The 12,529-nt window shown below is 37.6% G+C and overlaps 1 pseudogene; it reads right to left on the bottom strand.

Moving 5' to 3' along the window:
- Positions 1-398: 398 nt before the first annotated feature.
- Positions 399-12,529, bottom strand: part of LOC149233456 (xanthine dehydrogenase 2-like) — an 81,694-nt pseudogene continuing 69,563 nt past the window's right edge.

Raw genomic sequence — 12,529 nt, forward strand, 5'->3', positions numbered from 1 at the left:
ATGGAGGCCTTCAACCCAATTGGAAATGTAAGCCATCAGTTATCCCGTAAAGAAGGATTTAATGCTCAGATTCGATCCACCGCTAATTCCACAGCAATATCGGCGACAACAAAATATTTCATCAATGTATCAGGGACATGGAAGAATGGGCAGCCATAGATTGGATTGACATTCATTTTCCACGAAGGGCAACTATATATATATTAACAACAGGTTCACTAAAAGCACCACAGACTGGTACAAGTTCGACGAGTTTACATGACAACTAAACACTGAAATTCAAACTAATTTCCTGGACATTATAATACAAATTACTTCACAGAACTGAACTGTCTACTATCAAATGTTTTGCAATTACCGCCCACACTTTGGGCAGTGCTCTAATGGAAGAAATGCAGTTACCTACATCCGCTGAAGGCAGGCCCAAAAATGCTACAAGGAAAAAGGGAAGAATCGTTTAATTGGTCTAACAGAGACGGACCATGTAACATAAGCGGCAAAGGCCTGTCTGGAATTTCAGGAATGTCGCCCTCACCCTCCAGCATCCTCACAGTGTCCACCATTCGAGTTCTGAATGCCACCATAACATGTGCGCACAGAATACCCACTGAAACAACTCTCTTCATCATGCTCTCCGCCCCGCTTTGCCCGATTCTCTTGTCTATTATTTCGCTGGTTCTGCCTTCTTTCACTAGCGTCCATGCCCAATCCGTGATGAGATAATGAGGTTCCGAATATGAAGTAGCTTCCAGAGCTTTTCGGTGCCAAGGAATAATGTGTTCAGCAGCTCCCCTTCAAAAAAAACAAACATGAATCACGAGCCAAAAAGCTGCCTTCTAACCAAATAAAATATGGATGGAACGAAATTACAAATTCAAAATTCAAATTTGATTTCCTTTAGCGCCTTTACTAAATTCAAAATAAAACGGAATTTGGAAAACGGTGGTAGACGAGGAAGTCAACGGAGGTCGCAGGAGGAGACGGGACAGGTCTAACAGTGGTCGCAGATACATTGAATACTGGAGCTTGTCGGAGGTAGGGTGATCGAGTTGCCGGAATATGCATAGATATGTATGGCTTTCATGCATATGTAGCATACCTTCAGATGCACGAATGTCCTGTCACAAGTACTTAATGCTCATTTATGTTTGCATAGGGTTAAAAATAGGAACTGCCTTTGACTATAGCCATGGAGATGGTAAAGAAGGCAATTCCTATTTCCAACCCCATTGAAACATAAATGCAGCCTGACATGCAAGGGGAATAACAGTTGCTTTGTTGCTAAAATGCCAAAGTCAACCCCATTGAAACATAAATACAAGAGAACTGCTATATCCCTTGCATGTCAGGCTGCATTTATGTTTCAACGGGGTTGGAAATAGGAATTGCCTGGTAAAGAAGAAGTCTTAAAGCAAAGTAGTCTAACGAGATATTCCATCCCGAATCGCGAGACATTTAAAATTTAAACTTTATTTTCCCTCATGAAATAAAGGAGTGATAGAGACAAATGGAGCTTGGCGAAGATGACTGGCCAACTTGCCAGATCGACAACCATTTTCCGAGAATCTTTTTTCGGTCGGGTACAATTTCCTAACAAAATTGTTACGTGAGTAGATTACTTTAATTATATATATATATATATATATATATATAAAATAGAATGTAAATATTATCAAAATTTTAATAATAAAATGTTTGTTAAATTATTATTTATAAATATTTTTTTGAAAATATTTTAATATTAATCATAAAAATTTAAATATTTAAAATAAAAATATTTAAAAATAATTTTAAAAATTTAATGTAGTTTCACAAATAAAATTAATAAATTAAATATTTGTTTATGCTAGAAATAAATTTTAAAATGTTCTATCTCATTATAATTTACAAACAAAATTAATAAACAAAATAAAATACAATAAGGAAAAAATATCTGTAGTTAAACGTTTTCGAATAGTAAAATCTTAAAATAAAATTAGTGGTGCAACATAGCCTATATTGCTATCGTTAATTAATTGATTAAAACTGGTGTGGAGTGCGGAGAAAATTTCACACAACATATGCTTTCTCCACATATATTTTGGTTTCATCGTAACCTTCGCACAAGTTCCTTAACGTATGATTTATCCACACCACCATTTCTACACATACTTCCTCTGCACCACCACCTCTACACACGTTTCCTTCACACAACTTCCACACCCATTTCCTCTCCACACCCTTCCTCCGCACTTACTTCACTTTTAACGTTAAATAATAGTACGTTGTTTAATATTTATGAGGTAACCAAGTGAATGGTATATTTCAATTGCATCGATAACACGTTTATATTCACTGCGAATTAGTAATAAAAACCATATTATTTTCGTTTAATGCTTTTACCAAAAGAGATAACACAAAAGGCGTGGGATCCAAGAGAGCGAAGTAAGAAATGGGTATTGGAGCTTTCTTGATTTAACCATCAAGGGCGCATGCATGAATAATTTCCGATATGATGATATGGATAGGTATCCAACGAGATCATTCATAGATATTCCTTTTTCGTAACAAAAAAAATTGATAAATGCATTTCCTCCGATACTAGGATGTATTAGGCGATAATAACGACTTTGAAGCTTAATAAATGGGAAACATATAAGATGTAAGTTAAAATATTAAAACCTGCTCCTTTTAGTGAGTTGATCCATGTCTTGCATCGTTCTTCTTCTTATCTGGATTTTTTGCCCATGGCTTTTGTTTTCCATTCTAATATAGTCTCGATGTTTACATCTATGATGCAAAAAAATCCAGATCCAGTAGGGTAAAGGTTTCATTTACCCCTAATCCCTCAACAAACACCGGAGGATGGTTTGTGCGAAGGATGAACCATTCTTTGCATCTCTGCACAATTCAGTTCAAAAGTAATTTGTGTATATAATTTTTTGATTTTATATATAGTATTAATTTTATGGAGTTGGAAAGGTTTATTGAGCAGTTCAGTATGATGTATAATGTTGTCTATCTGTCATCAAAATTGAAATTTTACTAATCTTTATCCAAATCTAAAAATCTAAAAAAATAACTATACAAAATATTTAAATAATATCCACTCATAAAAATATCTGCATAAGAAATAGAATCCTTCTTAGCTCATATTAGATCCATATTTAAAATAGATCTATATTAGTTAACTCTATATTTCATGTTGACGAAACCCACAAAATAATTCTTTACATGACACGGTGGAATGATGCCCTTCCTGTGGTTGCTACCCTGTCGTCTACAACTCCTCTTATTAGGCAAGCAGCTCCTCAGCTCCTCTCGCATTTGGAATTAGTTAAGCGAAATTATTAATTATGGGACCGCTTCCCAAATAAGTAATTATTATTGTGCATGACCTGGCACATCGATTAATTATTGGACCGCTTCCCAAATAATTAAATTCACGATGCTTGTGATTTGAATCACTTTCACAAATGACACAATTTATTTGCTAGCTATTTCCATCATGAAAAATGTTTATTAATGCACAGACTCCACAGAGTCTCAGTTACTCGACTTTGCCATAATGATTATACATGCTTCCGATTTTAGAGCGTTCATTATCTTCATCGAGATATCTTTTGTCATACATATTTTGAGTAGAAAATGAATCCCACTATCAATATTTTGAATTAGTGCACGCAGAAATACATCATATTTCAAAAGTTTGACTAATAAAAAATTAACTTCTAATTCCCATTGAGAGATATCTGATTTCAATAAAATTTCGTAATTACTATCCATATTACACCAAAGAGATCGAACAATGGAGTGGTTTAGAACTAGGAACTGATATCTTCATCCCATGTCCTAGCCTTCTGCAACTTCACAGCAGGGGTTTCCTTCCCGATATTTATTCACACGGAAGCTACGAAACCCATTGCGGGGATGCACATCATGGTTCTTACCATAGGCTTGTCTTTCCTCAACAAAGTTGCTATTGTTTCCCAACTGAGTTTCAAAGAATTTCTAGATTTTGTGGGGATTTTGGTGGTGAGGCACCCGAGAAATGTTAGATCAAGTAGCATTTAACACAATTTATTAGTCTTTTTATTTGATCCGCAAATAATGACATTTTTTTGATCTCAATGGATGTTATCCTGGGAGGTTAGGAGGGTTTAATAATAACCTCCCCACCTGAGTTCTAATCGCTGTCGCAACCTGAATTGTTGATGTGAGATGACGCAACCATATGTAACATGATGTAATTGATGAGACTTACATATGAATCACGCTTCTTCCAGGGGTTGTTCTTTTTTTATCATGTAATTGCAAATATTACTCGCGACACCTATGTATAAAGCCTTACCATGTCGACTATGAATTCTGAATCTGAGTAAAATTTTATATTTTTTGTGAATTTAATGTTCATTTTGATAAAAAATGCTAATAGGGTACGCTCTTAATATATGAAATGTTTTATAAATAGTTGCGGAAAGAAAACTACCAAGTGCGTAACTAATTATTGTGCGAAGTTTTTCTATTTAATAGTGTGTGGGACTTTGTTTTTTAGGAGATTTCCACACACAAAAAACTTCACACAAGAAAAGCTCCATACAATTACAAAATTACAAAAATGTGTGGTGCTAACTGGCCTATGAGAGATTTTTAGAGACTAATCATTTTACTTCGTCGCATGCTTTGAAGCCTAAAATATTACTATCTCACAAAAGTGAAGAGCAAGTTCAAAATATTAATTGTTATAATTAAGCCAATAGGTTTTTTATGGTGAAGCTCTTCCTCACGACACTATAGCAGATTTGTCATCATAGAGAATATGCCAAATTGATGGTTGTTAAAGAAGCAGGAATTTCATGGTTGACAAACGAGCAAACCTTAAAATAGTGACCGCTCAGAGCTTGTGTGCCACTTTATATTATGCGGGGCGTGAAGTCTGGGCTTAGGTGGAAACTCAGGGCCAAAGCCCTTTGGTATGTTAAACCCTTTGGCTTGAAAGGGGGCCGATTCTTTATAATAGTGTGCTGCATGTTTGTTCCTTTAAAAGAAGACTTCGGGACTTGGTGGAAAAGGGGGCCGATTCTTTGACATATTGCGTTATAAACAATCCCCACATGGGACCAAAACATATGCACCTGGGCCTTTGTAATATCGCAATCGGCGATTTCATAGTATTGCATTTGGTCACACCCTCTGAAACTTGCGATCGCCGATCACCTTTCTGTTTAGCTCTTGGTCTTGTGGTTCTTCATATGGTTGTAGTCTAGCCCCCTTATCGGAGCTCCCAATCAAAATCAGCGATATGTGATCGTCGATATCGCAAATCGGTGATCGGAGGTTCCAAATCCCACATCTCGTAGTTCCGAGGTGTATGGCTATATCGCATATTAGAGCGTAAAGTGATATCAGCAATCAACGATCGACGGTTGCAATGTGCCGACCATAACAAATCTCCAATTGCGATATGTAGAAAAAGTGTCGGGAACAGGCCTCTAGTGTTAAAGTGTCGGGAAGGGTCGATAACAAATTAACAAAGGAATTACTTGCAAAAACAGAGAAGGTCGGGCCTTTTCTCTCTCCTCCCAAAGGGATGTGTGTCGCACAACGATTGAATCCGATAAAGGACACGTGGAAAATAGAACTAGATTCGATTAGATACATGTGGTAGCCAACAATTCGTTCTGATAAGTGCCACGTCATATGACGTCAGCAATGATGTGGCGGTATGGCTGACACGTGGCAAATGGACTCGACATTTTCAAGGGTCAGAAGGGGCCCAAAAGAGGTGACACGTGTCACCACTCATAGGGTGACACATGGCAGTAATGACGTCAACAATCGCAAGCCAACGATCGGAGGATGAGGCATAGTGTGCACATTGTGAAACCTTCAATTGGAAATTGTCGACGAAGGGGGATCTGATATGAGGGCTAGACTATGGTCACGTGAAGAACCAAAGCGCTGGGAACTAACGCAAAAATGTGATCAGCGATCGTAAAGGCGGCCTCAACATATATGTTTTATGTGTTAAATCAGGAGGTTGGACGCAAAAGGTTTAACAAAGTTTTTATATAATAAGACCTCAGCAGACCTTCCCTATTCCTTTTCCACGAGGGCTAGGCCACTTCGCTCGTCGACGATCACAGATTTTGTGAGGTGCAACCAAGTCCATCTCTATGAAATCCCTGATTGCAATCCCTCCCCTTATTCTATTTCCAGGTGGGCCACACCACATTGGCGTTCGAAAATCATAAGTTTTGGGAGGATACACCAAATGAAATGAATGGAAAATCGTTGATATCACAAGTATGGACTCAAGGTCTGCATATCCTATCAGCATTGATTTTCGCCTCCCAGTACAAATGCTAATGTATTTATTGATTTACTTACTGACGATGTCGCTCGAATGGCTTTCCCTACACCCAATAATTGAAATTAGTGGTGGTGTCCCATCTCGTGTTATCTCCTATCATGTAGTACATCGTTGCACATGACATAATGTAATTATACCATAACAATAAGAAATCATGACAAAAAGAACTAGAACTAGCCTGGCTCCCAAAAATAATGTTAAGATTACTTTAAGCTTTAGCTTCATTATTGGGAAGAAAAGATAAAAAGGTGATTAATGCCAACCTTATGTTATAAAATTGGTTGTTGTTTAATTTTTGTTTTTAATTTTAAGAAATCAAGATTACAGTTTATGAAAACCTTAGATAAAATAAAATATAATTTGTGGGTTTGGTTCATTGTTCTGATCATTTGCTTTTGAGGCTAGGAGTTTGGTTATCAAAGTCCTTGTGACATTCTCCTCCTATATGCAACCAATTAACTTTCAAATTGTCTATTAACCATGAATCATACATCATTTTATGCTCTTTAGCATGTACATGACCAATAAAATATTAATCGTAAATGTTTGAAAGGTTTAACCAATTTAGATTAGTAGAAATTCATAGTAATTTTATACTATCGCCATGGAAATTGACAGAACACCTATTGTTGCCATGTCCATGTCATTTTCCTTTTCTGCAAATTTTGACAGAATTAATTAATCTCCAATCTTGCAATTGAACCTTGTAAGAAGAAGAGAGCTTTGAACGAGTTGTGTGGATGAATATTCATATTCTTAATCTAAACCCACCCTACTAAACAGTGCAGATATATGACCCTAACTAATATGGCAATGGAAATTGTTGCATTTCTCTTGTGTATCATAACCAACATAGATTCATCTTATGTATGGATCTAATATGAGTCGAGAGGGATCAAATTTCTTCAAATGCAAACTTTTTTAGAGTGAAAAGTACAATGTTTTATTTTTCAATGTTTAAATTGTATTTTTGAATGCTAAATAGAGTATATGTAGGACCAAATAAAAATTTTGACCATAAAAACTTCATTTTTTTTCCATATATAGATATATATGAAGTTGATATTGACATAAATTAGTTAACATAGATCTCTTGTTGAAATAATTTTGAAAAGTATAAGATTTAGCCATCTGATTCACACATTTTTTTTTTTACTTCTAATTACTTTACAACATATTCATTTTTTTTAATTATAGCCAACATTATTTTTCTATTTAGAACATAATTTTTATTTTAAAGGGGCACAAACAGACGGACAAGCTTACACATCCCCTCATACTCGACTGTAGAATGAGCCTCTCAGCTCAATAAAGATCGTGGGTTTGCTCATTTGGTAGGGTACGCTGCACCTAAGAATTTAGCTGGTGTGTAAGAAAAAGTTATTGTATGTTCCTTCTTTCAATAAATTATTTGATATGGAGCTCATTATTGGTCCTTTGCTCAACGAATAAAATGGTGTAGAAAGTTTAGACACAACACTATATAATTCGTCAATATAGTGTGGAGGAAGTTCATTGTGTGGAAGTTTGGAGCTTCTACACTCTTGCACAATGAGTTTCCTTTGCGCATTAGTAATAAAATTTCTTTTTATTTATTTTTCCACTAATAAAACATAAAATATAATCTACAAATGTGATTTATTTTTAGCCATTATGTGGCACCCGCGTGCGCGTGTACGCAATGTTGGAAAACAATGATAATACTGAGAGGTGAATCAGTATTAAGGCTAATTTTTACTTCTTTATTCCAGTTTACTTTTCTTATTTAAACTTGGCATCCAACCACATAACCAAAAACAATCTATAATGTAGCAGCAACATTAACTCAACACAAAAGCATGTAAACCATACACATTAGACACAAGTTTTTCACGTGGAAACCCTTTCGGGAAAAAACCACAAAGCTTGTTGTTGTTATTGATGTAAATAGAAGCGCCTACTCTATTACATCAATCTGCTTTTGTGAGAACCTTCTCACAAGAAGCACCAACTCCCTTTGATTGTTTGCTAGCACCAACTAATAGGAAGCACCAACTCCCTTTGTTTGTAAACACCAAGAAACCAAGAAACCAACTTGCAGCTCCTTGGATTTATGCAAGCACCAACTTGCAGGAGGCACCAAACCCAAAGATTTTTCAAGCTCCACTAGAGATGGAAGCATAAAATTATTGATTGTAGGCACCAACACACATTCAAAATGGGAACTGTATGTTCACTATAAATGGCAGCGACTTTTCCTAATGTCAGCTTTGATCTATGCTCATTCTACTACAATTTGTAGCTCTCTACATCATTCTCTAGTAGCTCTATGATCTTCTCAACAACAGTCACTCTCAACCCTCTGCTCTCTACTCTCAACAACATTCATTCTGCTCTCGACCTCTCAAATTTCCTGAGCACACAGTCTACTTCTCTAAGGCACACACACAACCTTATACATACAGATCACAGCAAACTCTTGCCTTTCACACACATTGTTGCTCGAGGGATCTTTTTTCTTATGCTTAGGCACACTTGACCTTTACACACAAAACTGGCTCTTCCACAACCTCTCACAACAGTGCACACACTCAGAGCACTTTTCTCTAAGGCACATAAGCAACTATGTTGCATTCCCCATCTTTTCTCATCAGAGCTCATATGTTTTGTTACTCTCCTACTCACCCCAATCGATGTTTCCTCTATCGATGTTGCGACATGGTCCTTAGGCATTACTGTGCACTGTACTTCGGCATGGCATCTCCATGCTACTGTTGCATCTGCCATTGACTAGACCACCTGCATACTCAACCTGGGCACAATCCTCTTTGTCAGTAACTATTGCATAACTGAGACTCATCATGCCCTTCAAGGCTCACAAAGCTTGACATTAATCAAGCATGGCTTCTCTTTACATTAAGCATGGCATCATTGTTCTTCATTTATTTTTGCAAATCATGCACATAATCTCTTCAGGGACCAGTTCCTATGTTCGGTAGTCAAACCTATAACTGCTAACCAATACGTCCTTCAATACTCTAAACTGTGCTCTATCGGAGGATTTTTCACTACAGAGAACTATCAGAGCCTTTTTCTCTATTAGCGCTTTTACACATAACAACGATACAAAACAAATAATTCCAATTAATCTTAGCCCGTTTTGTTTTATCCCCTTTTTCAAATTTCTCTTCATAGGACCGACGGCTGTGACCAAGTGCCAAGACTTGAGGTGCTAAGTCCTTTAGATTTTGTCGACGGCCTTTCTATCCTTATTATGTGGTGTTTCCTTTGTGTTCTACGTTTCTTCTAGACCAAGCATTAACACTATTGGAGCCCCTTATCGGCGTTTTTCATTTGTGCCACATATGGCAACAAGAATACATCATCGATCGTCGATCTCTTATTTACTAGTCCCCTACTGCTTAGCCCTTGTTGCGCATTTCCTACCATAGGACCATTGGTTGTGATCTAAGGCTTAGCCTTAAGGCGCTAAGGCCTATAGACTCCTATTAGGGTGCATTTTTCATTTGTAAAATCATTGCGCCCTTGGTTTCTTATGTTTCTTCTAAACCATGCACTTACCACATTGGAGCACCTTATCGACTATTTCCACTAAGTGACAATGCGTTTTCCATCACAAATCGTTAATTTTCGATTGCTGACATGATGTCATTACCTACTACATGGCACTTTCTGACCAGTGACATGTGTCACCCAGATATGGTCCATTAGGCCATCCAAAACATCGAAACTTCTTGTCGCATGTCCCTCCATACCGTGACGTCATGCTGACGTAAGCAACCATGTGTCCCTTATCAGAACCAATCAGACACCTTCCACTTGTCCACCTAGGAGCTTATCTCAGATGTCGCCATCTATCCTTATCAGAGCCAACCACACACCTCCATGTGTCTTCCTGGAGGAGAGAGAAAGGGCCTCACCTACCCTTGTTTTTGATCATATTACTTTGTATTTTTCCTTTTGGCCTTCCTAGTGATTTAATGAAGGATGCCTCAATTCTCGCTCTTTCTAACCTAATTGGCGTTCGTTGATTGGGGAATTCCAATGGCCGTCACAAATGAAACCGTCGATTGCTGATCTCCGATGCACCATTATGTGTCAATACACCATTGTGATGACCTCCAATTGTGAGCACCGATATGGCTTGGCCTCCGATCACCAATTGTTGGGACCTCCGATATTGTGATTGCCGATATTTCTAATCGCATATGGTATATCGATGTTGCGTTGCACCACATAACCTCCGATCCCCTGATCTTCGATATGTTGATATATCTGACTGCCGATATCGTAAGTCGCTAATCGAAGAAATGAAAATCCTGTCGTGCTGTAGCTGGGAACCTCTGATTAAAATTTTCGATTGGACACATGTCAAAACGACATTGGAAGTTCTCGTTTGGAGAGGCAAAAATTCAACTAGCTCTAAATTTTGATCCAAAAGTCCATTCTGGGACTTCCACATACTATTGGAAATCTTATTCTGAGCCTAATCCAATGAAGGGGATATGATTATCCACATAGCCCAGTCTCTACCTAAAATTATGGCTTCAAGATCATTGCCTTTCTTCTTCTCCTTGGCTCTCTAGCTAACTAGGAAACACACCCACAATGTGTTCTTAGCATGAGGCCTACATCTCCCATGGCCTTCCATCCTAGGCCATCACAATAGTTTATCATTTCATTGCTTCTCTAGTTTGCCTGCTACTATGATGATTTTCTACATGAATCCCATAACTACCTTGAGATTCCTCTTGTGCCATCACTACCAACATCTACTACAACACATATCCGAGCTTGGCTAGTTGACATCAATGCCAACAATCCTACCAACAGTTAGGCACGCCAATTGGCCAACACAACTCCTCAGCATGACTATTGACATCAATGCCAACTCACTTGTAGATTCCTTCTGAAGGCCACTGGCCATGCACATGCACACAATTCCAATTTTCCAACAATCTCCCTATTTGGCATTGATGGCAACACACCATCTTTTTCTCTAAGTGATGGCCAAACTCAAGTTGTTTCAACGCATATCATTACATGAGACACCAATGACATGCTTGTTATCATAGCTCCTCCACAAATTTTCTCCCCATTTGACATGAATGGAAAGGTGCTACAAGCAGCTTTCTTCTATTGTGGTCATCGCTCACCTCATGAAATCAGTGACTGTGAGGACTAGATTCTAGATGTCTTCATCGACATCTCTACTAGGTAAATTGCTACTGCTGCTCCATAAACTGGGAAAATATTATATGCTCCGCCTAAACATATACTACCTCTGGTTTTTCCTTCCCGTTTTGGACACCTCGTGGTTTCTGGTTGAGCACTCTCTTCGTTACAGCATCTTTTGTATAAAAAATATTGATACCTATTCTACTGCACATGGTATTATTCTTGATGAAAATACCAATTTATAATGATGCATTTTTGGCTCAACCTTCTTTTCTACTGTTGTTTCTTCTAAGACTATGCTCACTTATTTGATCATCTCCACTTCTCCCCTTGAGCTCATCCTCATACTACGGGGATTTCTTCACATCTCATACCAATTGCAGCAAAAGAAATGATACAAGTGGAACATTGTACCAAGAAAACTCTGCTATTTATTTTCTCAAAAAGAAATGTCCATTTGCACACATGGTTACTCAACATGAGCCCATCTCAACCAATTGACATAGCTATACCAATTAAGGGTTAATGGACATGAGAAAGCATACACCAATTGTGTTTTATGAACACAAGATTGTTATACATTATCAACTTACAACTTAAATTAAATAACAATGTTTCATCAAATATGCAAAACCTTTCTCTATGCTTAGCAATATTCTTTTCTGAGGCTGCCAATTGTTTCCTACTATTGCTTTTCAAAGAAGCTCCCCTGAGCCAATGCCCCTTGATCTTCTGCAAAGATTCCTCCCCTTCGCGTGGGGAATGATCTTGTGGACCTGACATGAATGTGAGCTTCTAGTCATTCCACACTACCACTGCATCCCTTCTTCTTCTCACAATTTTTTTTTATCATTGTGTCCTCCTCATGATGGCTACAATCATCCTTCATCCATCAAATGCGCAAATATGTTCATCTTCTTGGCCTCCTTCATACGTCTTACTTGACCTTCCTTGAGGCCCTTCTATTCCTTCACTAAAGAGAATGAGAGGATCTACTCC

This window comes from Pinus tabuliformis, chromosome J (genome assembly GCF_031772625.1).
Source record: "Pinus tabuliformis cultivar Carrire ecotype Pingquan chromosome J, CPIR1, whole genome shotgun sequence".
NCBI classification, from domain to species: domain Eukaryota; kingdom Viridiplantae; phylum Streptophyta; class Pinopsida; order Pinales; family Pinaceae; genus Pinus; species Pinus tabuliformis.